This window comes from Poecilia formosa, unplaced genomic scaffold (assembly GCF_000485575.1).
Source record: "Poecilia formosa unplaced genomic scaffold, Poecilia_formosa-5.1.2 Scaffold252, whole genome shotgun sequence".
Classification (NCBI taxonomy): Eukaryota; Metazoa; Chordata; class Actinopteri; order Cyprinodontiformes; family Poeciliidae; genus Poecilia; species Poecilia formosa.
The window spans coordinates 116,894-144,101 of NW_006800191.1; the positions used below are offsets into that span (position 1 = coordinate 116,894).

General features: G+C 37.4%; 2 long non-coding RNA genes across 3 annotated transcripts; one reads left to right on the forward strand and one right to left on the reverse strand.

Moving 5' to 3' along the window:
- Positions 1-277: 277 nt before the first annotated feature.
- Positions 278-22,996, reverse strand: LOC107838418 (uncharacterized). Its single transcript, XR_001664476.1, has 3 exons — positions 22,919-22,996; positions 22,737-22,784; positions 278-550 (listed from the first exon to the last, which is right to left on the reverse strand). It is a non-coding gene; the product is annotated as an uncharacterized LOC107838418 (long non-coding RNA).
- On the forward strand, positions 4,033-27,208 carry LOC107838417 (uncharacterized). Of its 2 annotated transcripts, XR_001664475.1 has the most exons (4): positions 4,033-4,044; positions 5,928-5,933; positions 26,902-27,055; positions 27,103-27,208. It is a non-coding gene; the product is annotated as an uncharacterized LOC107838417 (long non-coding RNA). The 2 variants fall into 2 exon arrangements; XR_001664474.1 differs by having other exon boundaries at positions 26,902-27,208.

Below are 27,208 nucleotides of genomic sequence, written 5' to 3' on the forward strand. Positions count from 1 at the left end.
AGAAAAATTATAAATCCTGCAAATGGATATCATAGAGTTTGTTTTAATTTATTATGTGATTAACTGATTTATTGTGACAGGCCTGTCTTTATAAATAAAATTTGGACACAACCCAGAAAGTTTGACATTAAGAGAAGAATTTAGTGAATAAAATATTAGCAAATACAAAAAGTACTAGTCCAAACAAAAGCAGAATGACATTTCCACAAAATAGTTCCCCTTTAAATCCAGTTCAGAACGTGACCATTTAAATAATAAAGCCTCTCACTGAAATATTAACAAAAAAAAAACATTGCAGGTCTGATTCATAGCTTGCGTTCATTGTGACCCAAAAACACAACTTGAAACCAAGCAGAAAATAAAGCTTACTCACAAATCCTTTGAATTATCTTGGGTGTGCAGAATGGATGAAGCCTCGTCGGTAGCCATGCAGACCCCACTGGACAGGTGAGTTTGAATTTACTTCACATCATGGCCACATGGAATAAAATCCGGAAAACTCCACCTTTCTGTCCACAGCAGAAGAGTCCAGATAATTCCTCTCGGTCCACTGCGTGATAAAAGTCTCTGTTAACTTCACACATCTGGCTAAGGCTAATATACACTACCTACAGCTACCAACAGCTCGCGCAAAAATGCTAATGCTATCTTGCGGTTAGCATCATATATTCATGCACTTCTAGCATTTCATTTAAGCACAGAGATATTTACATCAGCCCTTTGGGCACTGCAGGGTCCGGCACGGAACGGAACTGTAAGCTTCGGTCCGGTTCCACCCGAACTGCAGCCCTGTTGTGTTTGCATATAACTGAGGGCGGCATCGAAGCTGAACCTGACGTCATTACTTTTGAAACTAAACAATGGTTTCGATGTAGCGGCTGAGACCACACTCCAGTCTGGTAGGTGGCGGTTGCCAGCCGCCAATAAAATTCAAAAGAAGAAGAAGATGGACCAGGTAACAGCAGAATATTGAGGGGAATTCATCGCAAATTAAAAATAATAAAAATATTAAAAAGAGCTCTCTTTACAAAATACAGCACAAACAGTTTAGTGAGAGCCAGCTAGACCCGATCAACGGCTGACTCTAACCAATCAGCTGCTGCTTGGCCGGCCCGATTGGATCCACAGCTCTTGTGGTTCAAGGAGCCGGGTGGAACCGGGTCGGAAGTTCTAAACGGTCGGCCCTACTTTGAACCCGTTCCGTACCGGACCCTGCAGTTAGCTTACCTCTTTCAGCCTCCTAGCATAGCATGTCGGTCGAGTCCTACAGGCTAACATGACCTTTCACCTCCCTCACTTAGGTCTCGCCCTCACACAAATGATTCGGTTGGTTTACATCAACGAATGAAATAAAAGGAAATACAAGATTGACAGCACAAGTTAAGTTGTGAACAGGACCAAACAAACTATACTAGTATATAGACAGTATTTTTTTCTATTTTTTTTTAAATTTATGAATAATTAACTAATAAATTAGCTAAATTTTATTGTGCTTTTATCCCATATTACTTTATTTTAATTTACTTTTATACTTACATTAAAAATGTCTAACTTTTATATTAATATTAATATTTTAGCCTCAGTCTGAAATGAAAATTTAGACAGACATAATCTCTTAACTATGATGATTTTCAACTTGCAGATAAAGAAAACAGTTAAAATTAGAATAAATCAGATCAATTAAAAAACATTTTTTAACAAAAAATAGAAATGTGGGCTTAATAAAAGTATGTTTAATACCTGATAACAGGTTGTTATTTTTAAATGGTACCAATCAGGATGTATATAATAATTTATTGAATTTGTAAACATGTTACCTCTGGTTCTGCTGCCCTGTCCTAGGAGTACCCCAGGGCTCAATTCTTGGTCCTCTCCTGTTCTCATTTTACCTTCTGCCATTTTATCTTCTATTTTCAGAAAGCATGCTGTGCAGTTTCATTTCTAAGTGGTTGACTGTCAAGTCTACTTTCCTTGGAAACATAATGGCTACTGGATGGTCTTAATGACATCAGGGGATGGATGGCACTGAATTTCCTCCATTTTAATAAAAAAAGACTGAGGATATGGTAACCACCGAATTATAAATGGTGGGAATACAACGCAGTATCCCTGCCTTTGATTTTTACTCTTTGGTGCCATACAAAAAAAAATCCATCGTCACAAATTTAGGGGTGAAAACAGACCCCAGCCTAAAATTTGGCTGCCGTCTAAACACCGTAGTTAAGCCGTCTTTCTTTCAGCTGAGGAACCTTTCAAAAATCAAGCCTTCCTTTCTAAGCACCACTTAGAGACATCGATCCGTGCTTTTATTACTGCATCTAGATTATTGTAACTCTCTTTCGATCGGAGTTAGCCAGGTCTCCATCTCACATCTACAGCTGCTACAAAATGCTGCTGCACAATTTTTAACTGATGCAGGTAAACAAGAGCACATAGCTCCAGTTTTGGCTTTCTTTCATTTACCTCCTGTTTAGTTTGAAATCTATTGTACAGTTATTTTGTTTATTTTTAAGTCTTTAAATGGTCTTAGCCCTTCTTATTGGTCTGTACTGCTTCTCTCTTATATTCCATCACATGCTTTTAGATCGTCTGACCAGATGCTTTTAGCCGTCCCAGATGCCTTTCATAAATCCAGAGATGGAGCCTTTGCAGCTCTGGTTCCTAAACTGTGGGATGAGCTGAAGGTCAGGCAGGCTTAATCTCTTTCCGTTTTTAAAACTGGTTTAAAAACACTTTTTTTTTCTTAACCAAGAGTGAGCAAGCTTCTGCGTTTTAATGTTGTACTTTTTTGTTCCTTATAGTTGTCTTATTGTTTTATTGTTGGCCTTTGTTTTTATATTTCTGTACTGCACTAAGCGCTTTAGAAATAAAGTAGAATTGTATGGTACAGTAAATTCCCAGATGCGACTTAATAGGTAAATGGAATGAACCATATAAAAAGCTTTTCTTGGTTCACATAAGAAAAAATTAAAACTAATACTGAGATAAAAATCAAAACCAACACAAAATAAACAGAAGCGAATAAAGAGCTGCGAGTCTCAACACAAAGGAATGAACTGAGACAAACCAACAAATACGAAAAAATCTCCACAAAATGATCCGAATACAAACCCAAAGTGATAGACAATATGCAAAAAAGAAGTGGATTGTGACACCTTTAATGTTTCTGCAGGACATCTACCTGCAGGGTGTCTTGGAGAACCAGCCTAATTTGTGATCACACTCATGCTCTGCAACATTTTCAGGCTCATGCCTCCAAGACTAAAAAAGAGCGAATGTCCTGAAGAAACAAACATTTAGCAGTGTATGGTCCTACGATTACCTCAGAACGGTCACGTTAAATGGTGACATAGTCTCAGCGTAATAATCTCCATGGCTTCCCTTCTCCATGAGTGAAAGGTGAATCTTCTTCAGCCTGGAAAAGCAGGGCATCAATTTTCAAATGGGAATTACAAAAGAAATTAGCTTAATGAAAATTACGTCAATTTTGAAAAAGTCACATTTTTCAATCAACAGTTGCTGCAACTGGATGAGGTGGTTTTTCAGTTGTTCCAAAATTAGTGCATTTCACAAAAACCTCACCTCACAAGTCATGTGATCAACAACCGGATGTTACTCCTGGCGGAAAAGACGACAGGAAGTGGTTGGACGATGATGGCGCAGCATGGTTTGTTTTTTGACATCGCATGAACAAACTTATTCAAATGTGATTTTAATTGAGTTTCTTCTTAAAATGAAACAATGCAAATGCAAAATTGTGTTTTTTGGACACTAAAGTCTTGTGCACATTTGTGATGGAAACACAGCTGATGGTAGATCTACTAACTTTGGTTTTCCATGTTAAATGTCAATCAGGAAATAAGTTGCTGTCCCCTCCAGGAGGACTTGAAGTTCCCATGAAAGCTTTTTGGGGTCCCGGTATCGTCATCTGCTGATAGAACTGAGCTTTTCCAGATGCAAAAAGAGTGAAAACAAACATAGAAAGGATGGGAAGGGAAAAAATGTCATTTGTGCCATAATATAACTTTCACGTTTTCTGAAACTGTATTATGATTTCTAAACAGTAATATGTGTATGTTCCATCTGCAATCAGTTCTTCAAACTGTGACCTTCTACAATTGCTTTCTTCTAAATGAAAACAGAAACCTGCTATAACCTGAGTTAAATTGCGAAAGTTATTTTTAGATTTGAGCTTCAAAAAGAAACTTGAGACCTGAGATAAAATTAAACAATGCACAAAAACAATAAAATTAGTTATGCAAGTGTGAAAAGAATACAATTCAGAAAGAAAACGACAATTTTTTTGCCAAAAAAAAAAACAAAACAAAAAAAAAAAACACTGTGCTGAAGTTTAAAACAACATCTTCAGGTCTTCCTTGCACATCCTGCTGCCTTCATTCTGCCTGACAACCTGGAGACGTTTTTCCCTGAGTGTAATAATTGAAAAGCAAACAGGCTAAGAGAATAAACAGGTTCAGGCACAAGTGCAAGAGACGCATCATTTGAAAAGCACTAAGCGAGACAGGATTCAATTTCATATTGCCTGGCAGAGCATATCCCTCTCTGCTGTCCCTTCTGCTGGTTGCCGCCGCTTTCCCAGCCAAACGAAGCCACTGTCACGTTTCCCCATGACGGCGCGCTCCTGTAACTGGAACATGCCGGATATTGTGATATGGTTAAATCAGCATACATGACAGTGACCACGCTCAGCCCTGATAAGGACTGCAGAAACATGTTTTCCTGTTGTTGTCGGGAAACAAGCTGTAACTAAATGGAACAAAAGGTTTGCATGAAGTCAGAGGGAGAAACATCAAACTATCTGACCGCAGCTCTAGAAAATCTGGCCTGCTAGCATAGTTAGTTGATGCAGATGGACACGTTTTCATCTTTCAGGACTTTTTTTTTAACAGATAACATCTTCTTACCCCGCCCTGCAGTGATGGGGTCTGTTGGATCCCATGAGGTTTTTACTTTGTGTGCGGTCCAGCGGGGTCGTACTGACCCTGTGTGCGCTTTTATGAGGGTTTTTTTTGTGTGGTTTCGGGAACTGACGTCAGTTCCTACGACACCCAACCGTGACATTTGCTGTACTCTTAGTGCTGCGTTCAGACCGAACACGTTTCATCTGACGCTTCAAGTTGGACGTGTGTGGACTTTGAAGTTTGACGCTTGATATTTTGCTCTAGACGCAAATTTGAAACGTGTCAAAACAGTTCTAGACACACGTTGGGACAAGCCATTGCTGCCAGACTCTTTGTACAATGGTGGATGAAATTGAGAGAGCGTCGCCAAAATATTACGTAGTGAAAGCTTCTGCAGCCATAAAGGAGACTCAGATGTTTCTGTTGAACATTTTGTGTTCAGTTTCTATTGAACAAACAGGAACAGCTGATAATGTCACGACGCGCGTTGGAGCCTCTTTTTTTGTGTTATATAGTTAAATCAGCATACATGACAGTGACCATGCTCAGCCCTGATAGAGGACTGCAGGAATGTGTTTTCCTGTTGTTGTCGGGAAACAAGCTGTAACTAAATGTTGCTTTGAACAATGGCGGATGAAATATTGAGAGAGTATCTAGGTTTTATTTACTGAAATCAACAGAATGTCGCTGTGGGGAACAAGCTGGAATTCACCACAAAATTCAAAAGTTTTGTGAGTTTCACAAGCCAGCTGGGCACAAGTGATTGTCACATAGTAGAGTCACTCTGATGTTGCCCCAAAGTTTGGGCACCACTATTTTAAAGGGTTGTCTAATGCAAAGAAATGTACAAATCTGTGAACCTCTATGAGATCTTTAAATCGTCCAACTACTACTGCTTCACTACTACCCTTGCCTCAGAGCAACAGTCAGCCAGGAGCAGGTTGTTGAGCTGAAACAAATTTAGCATCTAGCTAAGTTTCATCTTTCAATTTGCAGCCACAGCAGGCGTCTGTCTTCAATGAGAGCACCGTTAATGTCTTTGTCTATTATCAGCTCAGCTTCTAAATCAGACTTTTTCACTGTGGTGGAGAATTTAGCAACTAAAATGTGCAGAGAAGAAATTGCTAATAAGCTAATGCATCAGCTTGATAACTTGGTATTTCTGGCAGATGCTTCCACATAATTTTCAAACCTTTGAATCTGTAAGTGATTTGAGAAAATGTTTTTTTTCTTCCTCTGATAGTTTCAGATGGTGTTTCAGTTCCTGAAACTTTGAGTATACGTTATGCAGAGTATATAAAATAACACGAATTCCTGCTTTTTGCCTCAGATTTCTCAGCTGAAACCTCAGTGATTATGACTGGGTTCTCTGTTTATTGTAGTTTTGCCATTATCAACTCCAAAAAACATTTCTCTCTCTTCCAAACTGAATCTTTCATTCTTTTTGACTCTGATACATCTATTTGTCTTCATTCATCACTTAGAGATGAAACCAGATATTTTCATGCATGGTACAGAAAAACAAATGACCAAAAACATTCATTTGCTTAAACAGGAGAACAAGAGAATCATTTTCATCCGTTTCTTTAAAGCCAATTTGCAGACTTTTCCTTGTCATTTGTCAGGATTTCCATTAAAGTATGTGACTTGGATCATATATTACTACTATAGTACATATTTCACTTTCCTGTCAAGCTTTGCCCACATAAAGGTTTCATGACAGCCCCTCCAAAACACTGACTTTTTTGTCCTTAATGCATTTTTATAACTTATTTGGCGGTTTGATTAGCCACAATTTGGAAAACTTATTGGTACTCAAGCTTTAACATCCTGGCTGATGCCTTGAATTGTTGCCTCAATATCCCACATAATTGCATTTTCTCATCTGCCATCCATTTTGTGGAGTGTTCCTCCTCTTGTTCCAGCTGCAAAACGCCACACGATGCTGCCGCCATCAAACTTCACAGCTCCGCTTACAAGCTAAACTATAAAGATGGTCGTTATGGTGAAACAATTCAACTTTGTTTCAATATTGGAGACACAGAATATGTCTCCAATATCTGTGCAGGATTTCTTAAAATGTGAATAATGAAACTCTCTGCCCAGCTTTAGCCAGCATTTCACAAAGCCTTTTACTTTTTTAGGGGTTGACAACATAAAATAATCTCTTTGATAGAGCAAATCTTTTTCCTTAAGGGTACGAGGAATGGAAAATCCCATCGTATTCACATGATGTTTAAACAGTTGAATGTGGCATCTTAAGACCCAGAGAAACTCCTGTTAGCTTACTTAGCAACCCAGAACAAGAATCAAACATGAAGAAATAGTTTTATCAGAACAATAATCCAGAGAAACGCCTATTAGTTTATTCTTATTAAACAATATACAGTTTTATACTTTTCTTTCTTTTGGTTTTGTTTTGTTTGCATTTCCTTCTAATTCATGTAAAGCACTTTGAGATGAAAATATGCTATATGAATAAAATTACTTCACCTTCCTCCCTAGGATAAATCAGTTTCATAACTTCCTGACATTTTGGATGTTTTTTAATTCATTAAAATTAGCGTGTTTAATCTTAAAATACATCTGCTGATTTTTCTACTAATAACCATTAGAAACTTATGGGGCTTCGTAAGTGTACGGAAACTTTCTCTCTTTATTTTTGCTTTTAGTAAAACAGAAATAAGTTAAAGTCTAAACAACCTGAAACAATAAAGTTTTAGTTAAGAAGTAAGGAAATTACTTTATTTAAAGTGACTTGAAACAAGAAGAATATTTGTCAATCAAAAATCCTTCAAACATGGTGCACATTTCTGAAGAAAAAAAAGGAGTAAAAAGTAATTCTAACTTAAGGAAACTTTCGAATTAGTGAGTTCATAAGTGACGGAGTAAAGTGAGCAGCAGAATGGGAACCCCGCTGACCAACCAAGAGCTTATTAATTCATAAATGAATAATACCATTCCACTCATCAGGATTTCTACATTATGAAAATTACATCTTACAGCAGTAAATTTAATGAAGATAATAGAACAATGACAAAGAACACCTGAATAGTCTTGCCAATCAAAATGTCAAGATCAAGACCAGACTATGGAGACACAATTTAAAGTTTCAATCATGTGTTTCATTTGTAATACAGCCCAAATGCAGCCGAGGCTCTGAAGACAGCAAAGCGAAGGGATGTTATTTTATCTTTTAAGAAGAAGCTGCATCCAGAAACACAAATCCAAAATAGTTTGGCAGAAAAATGAAAGCAGGAGAAGATTTGAGAAAATGTACAAACTAAACGAAGAAATCAGATATAAACCAAGAAAAAGAAAAAGAAAGATGACAACAGGGTAAATTCAGAGCTGGGAAATCAGACACAAGATGTGAAAGAAGGGCAGAAAGCAAGGCTAAGTCCAACAAATGCAACGTGAAGGTTTGATGCTTTATATGTCAAAAACAGTTTGTAAAAGCAGCCAGGAGGATTGAAAGAAAATTCAGCAGCACTGCAAAGACATCCTTCTAGCAACGAGGAGAGAAACAAAAGGTGCAAATATGAAGGGAGGTGCAACAAATTATCACTTTAGTACAGATATGAGCTAAATGTAAATTTGAACATTGATGTGTGTCTTTATGCGTATGCAAATACATCTGCCATATCAATAAATCTAAGGTTTGGAGTTAACAGGTAAGTTCAGGTGTGAAAATTTTAAATGTGTCGCATAAGATGTTACACAGAGTTAATAAAATTAAGCCCCTGTGTCAAATTAATCTGAAAATATACATTTTGTCCATGTCAACATGATAGCAGATGAGATTCTGTAGCAAGATGTGGGAAAAGTTTTGTAAATGTCACAGGTGAGTAAGTCTGTTCACATGATAAGTCAGTAAAAAACGTGTAGCGCCTTCATCCTCCAACTACTTCCTGTCGTCTTCTTCTTCATGGTTTTCAGCAGTGGCAACATCCAGTCGTTGAGATTTGACCAAAATCAATTCAGCCACAAAAAAAAAAAAAAAACTACGGAGTCCCCTAGGGGACATGGGGATTTTTTTTCTTCCCTCACAAAACTTTTGCGTTCTCTCGAAACAATGAATACAAATAGTCTTTCTTACGGTGGCCACAGTACTTTCTAACGTAATGTAAAGTTTCCGTAGGTTTTTCCATGTATGTTGATATGTTGAGAGATATGTGAAGTTTTATACATTTTTCTTTAGGATAGAAATGCAAAAGCAGAACAGGCCAAACATGGGCTTTCTGTCCTAAGAAACTTTCAGTGACAAGGGGAAAAAACAAATACATCCAAACTATTTGGACTATTTCTGAGTTATTTCCACGGGGTAATAAAGACATCTGACAGTTTTGATTGTGTCTTTTTTGTGTTGGTCTAAATGGTTAATAAAGGGCCGTACAGACAAACATGCAGTGAATAAATCGATTTATTTTCCAGAAAAAACACCTCATCCTGGCACCAATTTTTTTCACAAGGTGATTGGAAACTCAGGCACCGTCATCCAGTTTCTGCAGATTTCCTGGTCATACACATCCCAAACTTCTTCTAATATCTAATTTTAGGCTTTGTTGTGTATTTTGGAGTACATAATAGAAATAGCAAACAATTACTCGCACAGAACAGAGTGTCAAATCAAAGACAGTGAAAATCTTTAATTCGGAAAAACACCCGGAAGGTTGCTTGGAGCGCCGAGTTGTTTCTACGCAACTTTACAAGCTCATAACCTCAATGCTTCAAGAGGCTGCCACACACCGCTTGGGTTTTTATGATTGACACGGGACATTTTATGCTGCTGCAGAAACCACAGCAGATTCAGTCAGCCCAGAAAACAATCAAAATAAATGTTAGTTGGCAGGAAAAACTCCCTCATCAATAAACCCCCCAGAAATCCCCAAATTAAAGAATATAATCCTTGAAGAATTGGGTTTAATTGAAGAAGCTGATTGAAGTCCAAAATATTCCCACAGATAGCTGTTTAATAATTTCAAAAAAGCAGATTATTTTTATGCCATTTGTCATATGAAGAAACAGACGTGTTTACTGGAGAGTCAGGCCAGTTTTCAGCACTAAAACGAGTCTTTAGACTGTTTGTTTGTAGAAGTAATCCAGATAACCTCCAGGGCCAAGCTGTTGTCCTAAATCCATTTAAATACCTTCACACCTGTACTTAATATTGTTGAGGCCTAAACAGATCCCACAGGATGACGTGAACTGTGCCTTAGATCAAACCTCAGGAGCCTGAAAAACCAAAGCACATCAAGTCTTCTTGTTAAGGTACACCGTCAAAAATTAACTGCAATAATTTGGATTATTCAGCCAAACAAAATAGAAAAAATTATTTTTCAAAGTCATATTTTCACTGTTATTCAGTCATTTATAGATGTCACAGTTTCAAACTAAATATTTAATTAGCAAGCTAAATATTTACCTCTAAACTGTATTCAGCTAGTAAAATAAATATATTTCTCTAAGCTAAATTTAGTTTGAAAGGTAGATATTTAGTTTAAAGATAAGTATTTACTTCTAAACTAAATATTTAGTTCACACATAACATTTAGCTTTGACCTAATATTCAGCAGGCTAGATTGCAGCTAAATTTATGCGTCAATCACTGGAAGCTAAAACATTGTTTTGCAAACAAAATATTTAGTTTTAGGCTATCCATTTCCTTCTAAACTAAATATGTAACTTGCTAATTAAATATTCGGTTTTAACCGGTAGCATTTATAAAGGAATGGATGAAATTTGAACTCCATTTTTTCCTCTTACAAAAGGCTGAATAATTTTTTTTCTTAAAGGCCAGAACATTTTCTCTCAAACAGATTACTGGGGGAAAAATATTGCATTCTCAAACCTAGTAATTTGGATTAAAGAGAATAACTAAGGTAAAACAAGTGACAGTGTGTTACTGGCTTTACAAAAAAAAATGAGCAGTGATCTAATATGGAGTAGTTAGCTTTAAATCTTTGAGTGAATCATGCAAAGATATATTCTTTACCTTGAATTGTGAAGTAAAATAAATGTTTAACCTTATTTGGAATAGCCAGCATTTAGACATCTCTATTAATTAAAATGCTTTGTTTAAATGTTTTCTTTTTCTCTGCACCTGCTCTGTTTGCGGCTAAGCTCGGTGTTCGATGTGTATGTTTGGTGTATTTATAGTCCAAAAAGTAAAGCAGATAGTTCATGACAAACTACTGCAACAAATCAGGCAGATTGGAGCGCTTTGTGAAAACCCTCCTCTTTGTTTTTTGGAGAGTGCTGGTGAAAGTCAGCGGTTTGACCCGCAGGCGCGTGGGCTCAGAACAGACAAATGCAGCCCTGCCTGCAGAGCTGACAGGGGGAACAAATAGGGATGCTGAAGTGGAGCCAACACTCATCTGAGCTAATTTCCAAAAAGAACCACTTTTCTCAAAGTGCCAAAGTTTCCCAAAGAGAGCTAGTATTACTTGTGAAAAGGCTGCAATAAAAACTCACCTGCTGTGGTGGCAGCGATTTTACAGATGCCAGCTCATGTTGGTCGCTGCTATTATTACACATGCTTTTGTTTTTCTTTTGTCTTTTGTTGGAATCTGACAGGAAACATCGACGAACTCTGAAGGACATGGTTTTCCTTCATTTGCTCAAGTCTAGTTTTTGTGCAAGAGTAAGGGGGAACTTTTCTGCCATAATTCGAGAGCACACAGCTTCGGTTTGAAAGCAGGATTTCATGTCTTTTCTTCTCAAAACTTGTAATGCTTGTACTCAAAATGTCTGCTCTCTTTCAAATACTCACTCTGCTTTCTCAAACATTTCTCCTCATGCTCAAAACTTGTCTCTGCTCAGATCAAATCTCCACTTGCAAACCTCTCTGCTCACTTGCAAAACATTTTCTGCTCTCTGTTGGAACAAAAAGTAATGTCGCCTAGCAACCTCTCAGCCAATAGAATGAAAGTGTTGTACTGGGTGCGTTTGTTTCCTTCTGGTGGGTGTGCCTGAGACACAGACAGGCAGATAGATGTGACTAAGTTGTAACACGGTTGGATCTGTGGAACAATTTTTTCTTTGGTTGGGTGAACAAACTCCTGCCTAAGATCAGCAGCTGTTGGCGATCAGTAGCACACTGCTAGCGGATGTTTAGTGCAACACGGAGCAGAAAGCTGACATCGTTGTTTCTCCCTACATCCAATGGGCAGCGCAGGTTGCTACAATCGATAGCCACACAGGCGCACCCACTAGAAGGAAACAAACTCACCCAGTACAATACCTTCATTCTATTGGCTGAGAGGTTGCTAGGCGACGGTGCTCTTCTGCTCCAAGCACGAGCAGGAAATGATTCGCAAGTGGAGATTTGATCCGAGCAGAAACAAGTTTTGAGCGTGAGGAGAAAGGTTTGAGAGAGCACAGTGAATATTTGAAAGAGAGCAGAAGTTTTGAGTACAAGCTTTACAAGTTCGAGAAGACAGATAATGAAGTCCTGCTTTCAAACTGAAAATGTGTGCTCTCAAATTATGGCAGAAAAATTCCCCCATATAAGAGTCTGAAAAGCATAAACCCAGTGAGGGAGATTTATTTTGTATATGACCAGATTATCAGCCGTGATATGTTAGATTAAAACTGGAACAAATCAAGTAGGAGTCTTTTTGCTGTTCCATTGAATATTAATTAGGCTAATTAACTGAGGTAAATTGCAATTTGGGATGTAATTGGTAGTGGGATGACATTTGAAGTTCAAACGGGACGGAAATGCAGTCACCCTTAACCATATGTTAATGGGATTTCTCAAATCTTTTGCCTCACTTTTGAGTAGATTGGATTTTACTGTCCAATTAGCTTTGACCAAACGTCATCTGAGTCAGCGATGGGAGCCCGAGAACTAGAAAGAACGAGTAGAGGACCATGTTTGCAGATAATGTGCAAGAAGAGCAAGAAGTGAACCGGACACAGAAAACTTAATAAAGCATAAAAAGCAAAATACAACTGGAAGTTAAATGAGAGGGAAACTCCGCTTAGGGGAGAAAAAAATAGTGGGCACAAAAACTAGAGATGAAGGCTTTGTGCTTTCCCATCAGGGGTTAGCTTTCTGTATTGTTCCCTGATTGAAGGAAATCATACAATATGGATCTGTTGCTCTGTCAAAATATTTCTCTCTGTTCTCCAAACAACATTTTGGGGGCTGGAGAAAAGGGAGTGTATTGTCTGCTCTTTCAAGCAGCAAAGTGGTCACACTGGAATCAGAATCGTTTGATAAATAAAACACTTTGCTTCAGACAAGCAGGAATGAAAATCAAAAACGGGGTTTCTGTAGTTTTGTGATTCTTGACAAAAATCTGAAATGAGCATGAATGAATGCAGCGATCATTGGTGAAACTTGAAAATGTGGAACGTAAAGTGTAAAACTTTTTAAAAAGCCATTAACAGAGTAAATCCTTGTTTCCAGCTGCCGATTTGTGTTGCTAATAAAATCAGTAGCTTTTGGATGATAAACAGTAAAATCTAATGTTAGAAACTCATCCATGTGTTTACTTTTAGTCACAACAATAACTGCAACAGTGTCTTTATAGAACTGCCTAAAGTTGCAGCTGATCCAGAACGCTGCTGCTGGAGTTCTGACTAAAACCAGGAAGATAGAGTCCCTACACTGGCTCCCTGTAGAGAATAGACTTTAAAATACTGCTGTTAGTTTATAAATATGTAAGATTTGGTGTCATTATATCAATCTTCCAGAGCTCTCAGGTCTTCTGGTTCTGGTCTGCATCAGAACCAGAACCAAACATGGTGAAGCAGCATTCAGCTTCTATTCACCACAAATCTGGAACAAACACCAATAAAACTGCAAAACAGCCAAAAACACTGAGTGCCTTTAAATCTAGGCTAAAACCCCACCAGATTAGAGTTCATTTTGTACGGAGCCCTATAAGGGACATGGGAATTTTTTTTTTCTTTTTTTTGCGTTAACTCGCTAAAGTTTATGTCATATTTGACCTAAACTTTAACAACAGTGACGGTTAAATATTGAAACACATCTGCAGAATGGTGAAGAAACATGGCGGACGATGGGGATTTTATGTCTATTTCTGTTTACTGTGAGTTCAGTCCTTCAGACACAAAGGCCTGCAGACGGCAGAGATGAGAGGGAACTAATCTGCCTCCTGGTCATGGGTCTTCAAAACAGTCTGGGGAAATTGAATGACCAGCACTTTTAGAAAACCTTTTAGTTTGGCTAAAAAGCTCTTGCCAGAGTAAATGGCAGGTAATTTTGGTTTGTAGCTAAAGTGCAGCAATTTTCCTCAACTTGGAGAAAGGCTCACAGAAAGAGGTCAACTTAAAGATTGTGGCTAAAAAAAAAAATTAAGAGGATCATGAAAAACAAACTTGTTCTAATTAAAGCCAAATTACAACCCTGTTTGGATGTCATCATACTGAGCTTCAGTTTGTGTTAATAAGGAGTTCACTGACAGCAAAATGCCCCCCTAAATTAGCTTTACCCACTCTCTCTTCCTTACTCTTAGATCAACGTTTGAAACGTGTTTCATGTTGTAGATTCACTTCTGAATCATTTCAAAGGGAAATTTGTGCATTGCTTTATTGAATGCCTTGTCCAGTAAGTGAATCATGAGTACCAATATTTTATTACCATGAAACTAAAAAGTTTGATTTTAAGGAGAAAAGATTTGAACGCTAGAGGGGCCCCAGAAAGCAGGAGGGAAAAAACATTTAAAAATATTGGGTCTAATGTATTTTAATTATAAATTTCTGGTCATAATCTGATGTTTTTCAATCACTAATATAAAGACAGTGGCTTTGCTCCACAAGCTAGCACAGCAAAAGCAAAATGGACAATTTTCTGTCAGTAAAAAGACCAAAGGAACTCTCCAGAAGCTCTGTTGTGAAAGACAAGGTCTGAGGCTGCATTTATGCTAAATAAAATATAAAAATTATTGAATAAAAGTGAGAAAAGACGCTGTTAAAGTTGATGTTACTTGACAAATTTTGTAGTGTTATCTGTGGGTTTGGTAAGGGGGTCCCCGGCCCAAAGTTAATGCTTCCTGGGGGGCAATGGAAAAGTTTGGGAACCCCTAGCTTAAGGTATAGGCTAATTTTTAACACGACTAGCTTGTTTAGCTTAGCATAGCTTAACTGTATACAACTCTATTTTTAGCGCTACTGTGCTAACTCTAGTCAACTTAAAGTCAAAATTATTGAACCATTGGAGAATACAAATTGTAAATAACCATTTAATGATTCCCTTTGTTGTGATGTAGTCTTATGCTGCCTTTTCTTATTATTATTAAACATCATAAACGCCAGTCAATGGGACTAGAGATGGAAATTAGCCACTTGGCTTTAATCTCACATATTTATGTTCAAATGTTAATTAATATGCTTAAAACGTTTAAAAATTAAACTTTGACAGCAGTTTTTTAAAAAGGGAGTCACAAAATCTGCCATTTATATTTTAATATATACATTAAATATGAGTGTTTTCTTCTTCTTGCCATGTTCTCCACTCTTTGGCCCATCATTGTTCCTTCTTTGGAGAGCTTTAGGTAGGCACTGACCACTTTCAGACGTGAAAACAGTTTCTACAATTTGTCCTTTTTCAAAGTTGTTCAACAGGTGTCACACTGAAGAGATAATCAGTCTTAATGGTTCCACCTGTCAGTGGTTATATTGTTGTGCCTGATAGGCATGCAGAGCGATGGACTGAGATAAGAGCGGCAATCAACGAGGAGAAAGTTTTATCAATGTACCAGATATCTAAAGCTGTTTATTTAGTGCTAAGAAGTAACAAATGTTTGCGAAACTAAACCAAAAAGGGAGAAAATGCAGAACACCACTGCACTTAAGTTGCTTTATATCAAGTCTCCAAAACAAAATTGGCTCTGATTGCTTTCAGAAACCCATCCTGTGACATTTACAATTAGCACTCATGTCTGAGCAAATGTTCCATCTGCCAGTCAACGCTCCTCGGAGATGACTCACAGATCCTATATATGCACAGAGTAACTGTGTGGAATAGAGCTATTAATCCGTAGCACACTCCAGCGCAATAACAAACACACAGGAGTCACTCTGCAAGGATCCTATACCTAAAATTAGGTTTTTTGGAGATTGAAGCAGACATCTTTTGTGAGACGGAGGAGGTTAAATGAGGCAGCAAATTATGCTTGGGCCCCTGATACCATCAAACCCTCATATGTCCTTGATTATACACAGTATAATGTTGGATTCTGAGCATGTGAGGTGCCTCCGCAGGGCAAAATCACCTGCAGTCCTAAATTATTCATTAAATCCATGTAAAGTATTCCTAAGTGCCGGGAAAGGTGAAAGTCCTTGCCTTTTCTTTGGAAGGCCCCTGGAAGTTGTCAAAGTAACAAAGGTTTGCAAGAACACAGCAAACAGGTTTCAGCCATTTTTCATGTTGTGAACCACGAGATAATCAATGATAGGCTTAATTAGGCAGAGTATGTCTTAATCCTTCTAACACAAATTGCTGTTTACAATCTATTTTTGCAATCTATTCAGTGATAATGCCACGAGGTAAAAAGAGTGGTTTGTTAAGCTGAATTGTTTTGATGATTCTTTAAACAGAAGATTTAATGTTCAGCTTTGTATAGAAAGACTTTGGGTTTGAAGAGCTTAACATTTAGCACATGTCAACGCGCAGATCCCCCACTGAGGTTCCTGCTGGGATTAAAGGGAGCACAGAACAATACCTTGCAAGCAAGACACACAATGTTTTGAGCTGTAATCTTGTAAAAACACAGAGCAACTGTATAAATTGTTGCCTTTATGTAGCTTTTGATTAAAACATAATTTTATTCATGGATGCAAAAACATGGATGATAAAAGAAGAGAAATCCACAAGTACAAATGTGTAACCATTAACCTAAGACTTTTAATACAGCCTGATTAATTGATGACTGATTAATTGATACATACTCACGTGTTGGGAAAGTTTTTATCTGAAGCAGAAAAAGTTCTGTTCTGTGGCAGAATAACACTATTTTCTTAAAGTAATGACTGCAATAAATCAAAACAAATTTTAAATAATGAAAACTAAGTCTTGCCTTCACTTCTTTTTAGTCTTACGAACATATTTATTCAGAATGAAGAAAAAAAATTCTGGATTTGCACCAAGACTTTGATGAGTTTCTGTGGATGCAACTACAGGTTATTGACCTCTTTCTCTATAAAAACACAAATCCTGAAGATATATGGGTAATTTTAGGCATAAACGTCAATAGTATATATATTTTGTCATGAAACACAGGTGGCAAGTAGATTTTGTAGTTTAGTGAAAAGAGGAAGAACAAAACTTACAAAAACCGTAGAGAACACAGGGAGCCAGAGCTGAGCAAAAAACAGGAAACAGGGACCAAAACCTAGCAAGGTGAAATGGGGAAGTAACTGGATTTAACAGGAGGAACCAACCAGGAGTGACTGAGAATGAGTTGCATATATACTGGGGAGGCCGATTACTGAACAAGGAACAGATTGTAAGTGTGAGGTGAGAGAAAGAGAGAAAATGGCACAGGGGCGAGGGAGAATACACAAACTGGGTAACTAGGAAAATGGATCTAACACTAACAAATAACCAGACATAAGGAACATAATACAACTAAAGTAACTAAAAACAAAGCTGGTCTCATCAAAGAAAGAGACTAAGGAACACAGAATAGCAATGAAACTAGAATCAAACCCAGGTCCAGACATCTTCCATTTTATGTTTTCAACTTTATCTATAATCTACAGTATAAAACAATCTGTCATTTATTACCATTTCATTGTGTCTTTAAAATTGATGTAAAAATTATTTAAACATTGACAGTGCTTTGTCCGTTTACACAAATACAAATTTCAAACATTTGCCTTCTGAAGCAACGCACTGATTTCTAGAACGTCGCAATTAAAACTGGCAGATTAATTGGCATCTAAAACAATTTCTAACATAATGCGCTTGATGTCAGAACATGCAGCAGCTGAATAAATATTTAACATTTCTTTACAGCAGCAGGAAAAACCACATTGCAGCTCCAGGATATGAAAAAAGAACAAGATTCCCCTACTGTGATTATATTAGCTGTCTGTAAGATAAATGATAAGGATTATGTATCGTCCCTTGGTGACGGTTTGCAACCGATGACTATCAAGGTAGGACTCTCTGACCCCGTCTTTACTGGCAGCGACTCCAGAGACCACCTTGTTTGGGCCGGGGGTCAAACTGGATCAGCGTGAGGTCGGTGCTGACACGGAGGCTCAGACAGGTTCTCTGAGTAATTAGGAGAGGAGCGAAGGCCTGCTGCCTCTGCCGGTAAACCCCCACAGCTCCCTGCTGCTGGATTTCAGCCTCCACCATCATTCACAGGGACATTATCTAATGCGGTTTTATCTTCTACGCACCAAAGAAATGGCCCTAAGTTACAGAATGCAGGTTGGAATGCGTCTTAATAAAGACGAAAGCAGTGATAATTAGTTTAGTAGCTCGTGGTTTTCTGTGAAATCTCACTTTCTGTCTTCATACGGTAAAATCCAGCCATCCTCAGGGTATTTTCTTCACTTGCAGAAAAAAAAATGGCATCAGCAACATTATTCGCATAAACTCTTTAAGGTGCCAGACAACCTGGGCAAAAATCTATACATATAAAAATAGCTCATCTTTAAATAGAGTTCCCACACATAGACCAGCTTGTTTTAAAGCTGCAGTTACACTCCAGTTTTACTCTGCGTTATTCGTACTGCAGTAGCATTTATTTTCAAATTCAAAAGCTTTGAATTTAAAAATGACTTGATTTTTTCTCAGTCACTGATATGAAGTGGAAAAAAAAAGATTCACACTTTTCTCTTTAAAATAAATAAAACAAAATGAAAATCGTTTAAGAGTTTATCTCTACCAGCTTTCCACTTCAGAACATATTTTTTCCATCTTTTATTGCAAAATACGTCATCAAGTTCAGTCAGGCTTGATGAAAGGAATCTGCAAAGTTCAGTTTTCAAGTGCAGGCTCTCAGATGGATTCAAGCCTGAACTTTAACTAGACTGTTGCTACAAAATAAACCAGAGGTGTCCAAAGTGAATCCTGCAGGGCTGATTTCCGTCAGCGCTCTGCTAATTAGCACATCATTTGATTCAGGTGTGTTGAATCTAAAATTAAAAAGGTTACCGGCCCTTTAAGACTGGCTTTGGACACCCCTGAGATAAATTGTCACACAAGAGCCATGGCAGTAGTTTCCAGGTTTTGCTCTCCTCTTGTCTCAGACGTTTTGAAGCCTCTAAATCAGCGGAGTCAAACTCATTTTCATTATGGGCCAAATCACAAATCTGAATGTTTTTAAAGGGCCGGTTGCCAATTTAGGAATACTTGTCAGGAATTTTTACAATTGATAAGGTGATTTTTTTTAATCACCATCAAATAATGTTGAGGTGGCAGTCGCTTAAACTCAACATTTTTGATCAGTTTTGAAAAAAAATTGCTGTATTATAAGAGAAAATGTGGGGATTCGTTAATTTTGTGTGAATTTTGAAAATTTGTCAAAAAAACTAGAGGGACTCATTAACCCTTTTACGCCGGAGTTTCAAGCGTCTGCCTAAATAAACGTTCCTTATTTTAACTGTAAGTAGTTCTTTAAATGTCCTGTGAGATGATATACTTACCCATGTATCGATAACAACTGGAACTTTCAATATCCAGCAAGTTATTTTCGCAATATGCCGTCTATAAAACGAGTGCCCCCCGGATTAATTACCTCTCTGCAGCTGCAGCTGTGAAGTTGCCGTATTAACCCGATACTTGCTGGAAAGGGCAACGCCTCCCCTTTCAGAAACCGTTGGAATTTTTCAGATAGCGCTACGTGTGGCGGAATTACGGTACTGCAAATTTGGATGTGTCGCCGCCGACACATCCCGCCTAGAAGGGTTAATGAAATTTGGAGGCAAGAGGGCCACATTAAAAGGTTCGGCGGCCAGATTTGGCCCCTGGGCCTCGAGTTTGATATGTGCTCTAAATAATTAAAATCAATAATTTTACTTCATTCATTTATTATGAATGAAGTAAAATTCATAATAAATTTTGAATTTTACTTCCTCCTTACTGAACATTGTAAGGAGGAAGCATTAAAAAAAAAGATGTATGACGTGCTAATAAATTTTAATGTTTATAAGAAAAAATAATTATTTTGAGAAAAAAAAATTGTCTACAAAAAATTTAATATTCTATTACAAAAACATTTAATTAAAATTGTAATCTTTTTGATCCCAATTAATTTTTGATAGAAATTACTTTTTTAAATTTTTGTTGAATAATTATGAAACTAATGCACCTCCTCATTAGACCACACACCCCACTGTGAAGCCTTGCAAAATAACAGTATTTTACACATTTTATTACATCTATTTCTAAACAAAACAAAACAGGCACCATGCTTGGCTGTAAACAAAGAGGAAAAGTTGTGAGGAAGACTCCATGTCAGTTTCTGTACAAACTAAAGAAAAATACTCTGATATGGCTGTGAAGAGTCACATAAAATGACATCTGACATCCCTTTAAAGCAGCCTGAATCAAGATGTAGCAATGAAAAAAAACAAAAAACAAATCTTCCCTCTTTTGAAAATGCAGCAACATGAGTTGTATATTTCACAAAGCTTTCAAGCCGAACTTCAAGCAGAACTTTAAATCATAGAAATAAAATCGAGTGCAAATATTTGAGACTCTAACTTGACTTGCCCCTCAAAGAATTGAGCTTGGAAAAAAACAACTTTCCATGGTAATACTGTATATTATTACAATGAATGCCTGGAAATGAGGGTTCTCCTTCACAGGGTAAAACGTTAGACGAATGAAATGAAATGTTTAGCACTGCAACAACCTTCAACTTTGTAAAGTAGGAAGCAGAAACCTCAGCGGCAGTAATCTGCTGCACATCTAAACCCAGCTGACACAGGTCCAGAATACGCAGCACCTCTCTGTTCAACGTTTTGCTGAGGCTTTACAGAAAACTGCGATGTGCTTAAAGAGGCTCATCCAACATTTCATCCGCTCAGCAACGCTGCGAGTGCAGGGATGTTTCAAAAAGCCACATCAAGAATGTTTGTGAAATATGCAGAAATATTGTGAGCGAATTTAATCTGACCAGTTCTGATCTGAGCTTCACCAACACGAAGCTGGTTGGATGCTGGAAACTGGACATTTCCCTATAAAAGACATATAAAGGTTTGTACAGATTTTTAGTACTTTAATGGATGTTTTAGACAAACGGTATCTTTCCAATAGAAGTAGAAATCACTAACTTAAAAACTAACTCACCATCAGTAGGAAGAATCAGTCAGGAGAAGTTATCTATGTTCGACAGATGTTTGGCTCAATATTCAACATTAGCTTTTACCTAATCTCAGTCCAAAACAACCGGAGCCAAACATGAACTAAACTTGGAACTCTTCAAGCAGCTCACAGATATTTTCTTTTATCTCATGGAAAGCAGAGCAGTTTGGACTTCTTATTCCCCCTCCCCCTCTTTTTTTTTGGCTGACAAACATGGAGTGTTCATTGAAGCAACATTTTAACGTTTCTTCATTCGTCACCTCAGAAGTGTGACTGGCATGCATTAGTTACAGGTGAACCAGCTGCTGGAGCACAGGAAAGCCAGGTACAGCTACTGATTCACACACACACAAAAACAAAAAACACTTAAGTAAAGGCGTCAGCAACATCAGGCTGCTTCCCATTTCACAGTCCAAGTATTATCAATTAGCTATTTTGACACTTCATTGCTGTATTTTGGATTACAGCTTAGGAAAAGGAGGATACATTAACAGTTGTTTATAAATGATACAGTTTTGGAGTGTTTGCTACAACAATACAACAGAAATTAGTTTACAGTAGGATATATCCTGATATATTTCATTATAGTAGGTATGATTCATTCAGAAAAAGTCAATATTTTAGAGTGTAATTGTTCCCAGGGAGGAGTAGGATTTTATTCCCTGCTTTTAAAACAATTAATAACTATGAGACCAAGATGAAATATTGCACAAACCACAAAGAAAAACAACAAAAGGTATTAAAAACCAGACATTTCAAGGAACCTTTGTCACATCCTGTCTATTAAAACAAACCTCTATCGAGCTATTGTCAGCATGTGATGACATCTGGTGAAATAAAGTTTTATTTTATAATAATAAAACTATAATAATAGTTTTATTATTATGATTATAAAGCTGTCAAAAAAACTGTCAAGCTGAAGAAAGAAGTTTTCAGGGTTTGGATGGTGCTGGGATTTTCCTAACAGCTGATAGGCATCAGGTGGGCAAAAGGCTTCAAAACCGAAAAAACTAAAGTTTAAACTAGGACAGGGATTTCCAAACTTTGCAATGCCATGAGCCCCTACACAGCGTTAGCTTCTGGGAGGGGGACCTATTTCCAAACCAAGAGATACAAAATATGTAAAGAAATATCAACTTTTGGAATGTTTTTTCCTCTCTTTTATTCACTATACAATAATTATTACGTTCAATTAGAATAAATGTTGCCTCATATCTTCTGATTTCAGTTAGCCATGAGTTAGTTCTTGTAGTGCAAAACTGCAAAAAAAAACCTAATCTGATATTGATGTCATATTACCTGAATCCCGTCTTTTGATTGCAGATTTAATCGCACATGAAATTTTATTTAATCTTCATAGTACTTAAAGCATTTCCATGCTGCGCTAGCTATGCTAGCAAAGCAGCTTGATAAATTTGACTGGCCGCTAATCATACAGAAGAGCATGGCTGGCTATGCTGTTTTCAATTTTCACCTGCTAAACAGCAAGATAACGACGCTCCAATAACCAAACTTACCTTTCTTTTTGCTTGTTTATTGAAGAATGGCCGCTGACCACCGTAAAACTGAAATACAGAAGGAAAAGTATTAGCTAACTTTGCAAAAAGAATTCATAAATGACTTAAATGTACAATTTATCACACCACCGTTACACAAAACGAACAGACAAGTATTATTTTCATCATTAACCAATACTTACGGACAAATCTCATCCAAAACAACAAGGTATGAAGGTGATATCAGCTAAGTTTAGGAACTCGCCGGGATTACGTTCCGCCATCTTGGATCTCTATTTTCTTCTCTCTTTTTTCAGCGTTACCGAACGATGTAACAAAACATCCACCAGGGGGAGCTCCAGTGTGGTTTACAAAAACTTGATCCAGTTTAACTTACTAAAGGCATTTCAGTAAGTTAATTTATGTTTTAAAATCATGATTGAAAAACTGATTTTTTAAAATGTAAATTAAAACTTTTGATTTAAAATTTTTATTGGATTCAGTTTTTTAACTTTTTGCTTTTTTTTTTTTTATCTTCCCTTCAACTTTCCACCAACCCCATTGGCTCCCCAGACGTGTTTATATAACCAAACCACAGTAAAATAAAGTACTCTAATAGATCCACTTTAATTACCTTAATTCTTTCTATATAATTTCTTTCACATTCCTTTTTTTCTACAATGTAGAGTAGCTTAGAATCTTCTTTAGAAATTAGAAAAGCATATAACGGTTGGTTAGTTGGTTTGTGAATGCCATTTTCCTTAAAAATCCCATCCATATTACGCTGCAACAAGTTAACAGATCCATCCTTAAGTTCAGGGCGGCCATCTTTTAATTCAATCATTTCTACCCAGAATCAATCGGCTGGTAAATCTGCCTCTTAAATTCATTAGACTCTGGCTCATAAAGAGTGTAATTATTTGGAGTTCTGTGCCTCCATCCGGTTAGTGCAGGAGTCAATTAGGGTGAACAACTGAATGTTAACTGGCTCATTAGATGGTGGGAAACAAAGCAAATGCCACATTTCCATAGAAATGCTGCCACTTTTGTCTGTGAAGAGATAACGCGTCGGCGTCTAGTAGATCAAACAATCCATGCAGAGGATTTATTAGCTGAAAGTTCCTTATTTAATACAAACATCATTTGTAGGAAAGCTTTTTTGGCTGAATAGATTGACTTTTTTATTGAAAGTTGCTTTATTTTGTTTTGATATGTTGAGTAAATAAGTAAATAAAAGAAAACACTGACAAAATCACTATTAAAAGCAATGAATAGGAAAACAAGAATGGAAAAAGTGAAATCATTTGATGATTTGTGTAAACTTAATCTCTAGCAGAAACACAAAACCAGAACAGTCCAAATGAGCATTTTCAGGGATCTTTAAGAATATTATTAAAAGAGTGTAGTCATACGTTTTTGTAAAACAGCCACCTATTCTGTGTTTCGTCTATAGCAGGGCGCTCTGTGTAGGCTGAACTGGAAAAACACTGTGACTTAATGAGAATTTAAAAAGGTGGGATGGCCTCAGGGGACATATTATAGAGAAAATTGCTTTCAACAAAGACATTATTTTTATTCTTCAGAATACAAATATAGGAGAGTAGGGTTCTAAATTGAGTTCTGGCACTTTGACGGATTGGGAGTCCGATTTAGACAGACAGACAGACAGATAATGCTTCCTGAGGATCTATCACTACTGCATATTTAGCTTTAAAATTTAAAATTGTACATTTAATGTCAGAAAATGCTTTGCTTTCAGACTCAATTAGCCTTTGTGAGAACTTTAGCAACTTAATTTCACTGCTGTTTGAAAACATTGTATTTTTCTGTTTGAAAGAGAAATCTAAAACCAGGCAATCTTAACAAGCAATGTTAGGATTGTAATAAAGACTTATAATGAGAATGGGCTTTTTTTGTAAATGTAATGTATTGTTATGAGTTTTAATTTTGTGGCTGAATTCACATTTAAACATAACTGTACTGCAGAACCTTTTGAAACTTGTTATAATCACTTTTTCATTTTGTTAGGTTATAGCCTCAGACTTTATTTGCTATTTTATAAATGATTAAAATGTTAATGAATATTGAAACCTATCTATTGGATGTTTATGTCGTAATTTGTGCTGTTTTGAGAATAAATGGTGCAGGTCTGTATTAACAGTTTATAAAATGTGTGAAAAGCTTCAACAGGGTTCAGTATTTTGGCAAAGATCTGTATCTTTTCTCAATTTGTCTGGAGAATGCTATGACCTTAAATATAGATCTTTTTGTTTGCAGAGTATAGATCCAGCAATCACACACACAGTTACACACACATATATGATACCGAACCTGCCAGACCTTTGGGTTTTGCAATGAAACAGAGGAAATAAGAAGAGTCACTCTGGACATCAGAGGAACCACATTTCTTTGAGAGAGAAAGAGAGAGAGGAAGCGATGCTTTGCTCTTGCAACCACAAAGCCGGCCAGGAGAAATCGGCGCAGATATTACCTCTGCTCTAAAAGCGCAACAGCTGCAAACATACAGCAACGGAGGAATAAAGCAATTCTGAAAGGGAAGCAGACCAGAATACAACAATGAAAATAAATTATCTACAAATAAAACCCAATGCATCCAGAAGCAGTCAAACGAAACCCGTTGCTCTTTTCCCAGTCACAAATAAGAGCGGACCGGTGAGAACGGGGAGAAATGTTATTCAATTTTTCTCCTCATCCATCTCCGTATATCACCATGACGCCACTGAAACTGTTTTCCTATCGGCAAATGCGGCGACGCTTTGGTGATAAATCACAAGCACAAGCTGTGTCCTCCAGCTCAGCTGACATGATTCCAAACAATTAGATTTTTCTCTCCGTTCGCGCCGATGCCTCTTCCTGACCTCAGCACCAGGAAGTGAAGTCTGGCCACCGATGAGATCCAAACGCAATCAGACGATTGTTTTTCATTTTTATTTGATAATTACATATCCCTTTTTAAAAAAAATCACAATCAAGTTGGTGCAACACACAAATTAAACCCTGCAACCGTTGGAAGCCATGTTGGTTTGCGGCTACAATTAATACAACTCAGAGCATAAACATTGGATGTGCAACCAAGGTTAAACATTTGCAGCTGTGCCCTCTGCTTCTCTGGTGAGAAGTGTTTAGTGAAAAGAGGCTACAAACAAAAGAGGGGAAAAAAAAGCTAATTAGTAACTAGAAATTACATTAAAAAAAAGCTTCATGAAAACATGTGATGAGTTTCTCACAGCTGGAAACAAAGCGAGGGTGAGAGCTGGAAAGAAGGGAGTGGGAGTGGAGGTGGGTGGGAACAACAGCAACTCTGAGAGTTTTGAAGAGACGTCAAATGATCCACGGTGTGTAATGGAGAGTGAAGGCCTCGTTACAGTCAGCAATTACCAAACATAATAGCCCTGGAGAGGACGCACCGTCCAAAACTAGTTTTTGTTTTTTTCTGAATTTGGTTGTTTTTTTGCCTGTTTTCTTCTTCCTATAAGCCAGAAGACATGTTCCGAGATATTCACAAACATAATAAAAAAAAAGGCTTTTGTGTTTGTGCAGAATTTCCTCTGATGGGAAAAACACAGACTCTCAGATGTTGTTCACTTTTGCCTTTCGATTGTTTTTTCACGCCTAGGACACGGCGAGGAGTGCCAATAAGGCTTTTGAAGTCGCACGGCTTTGTGTGCGTGAACAGATTGGGAGCAAAGAGAGCACCAGAGCATGACAATATAATGAGTTGACTAATCATAGCTCTCAGCCAAGCAGACAACGCAGCTATTGTCAACAGTCACAATATTGGCTACAGAAAACAGAGACAAAAACTTTTGAAGTGAGCGGCTTTTAAGGAGAAATGAACAGGAAGAAACATGGCCACAGGAAATGGTGCCTGAATGGAGAAGGCTTGACATTTTAACAAGGGTGAAGTCAATGTTCACTGATTGGCTGTGGAAGAATGAAAGTGTAATAATTGGTAAAAAAAACCAAAAAACATGTGGGGTTGCACCTTCACACACCTTGCGGCATTACGTGTTTTCCATTTTACAGCATAATCAAGCAGCTATGTTAACTTCAGTTGTTATAAAAATGCTACATACGACATAGAAGAGATTTAACTTTGTAATTTAGCAGGGACGCAGAGTTTAAGTTGGGCGTCTGTCTCTTAAAAACTCCTGGTATTTCTGAGACAGGAAGTCATAACAACATGGCTCCCCTATTAACCCTTTAGCAACGCTTTTACCAGTGTTGCATTGAGAAATAGCTCACATAATGAGCTTAGACTGTTATTCCACCAGGTGTTTGCTAATTGCTGCTGGCTAGTCTGAAGGAGCTGAGTGGGGGTGAGTCGCTCTGTGAGGCTCAGAAACTTGGAAACTGCAGCCCTGAGGAGGAGCTGCGTCTGGAAGGCGGGGCTTGGTTCACCCAAGCGTTTTGCACAGCTGAACGGTTGCCATGGAGATTAAAGGATTTCTCAAACATGCATGAAAGAATGA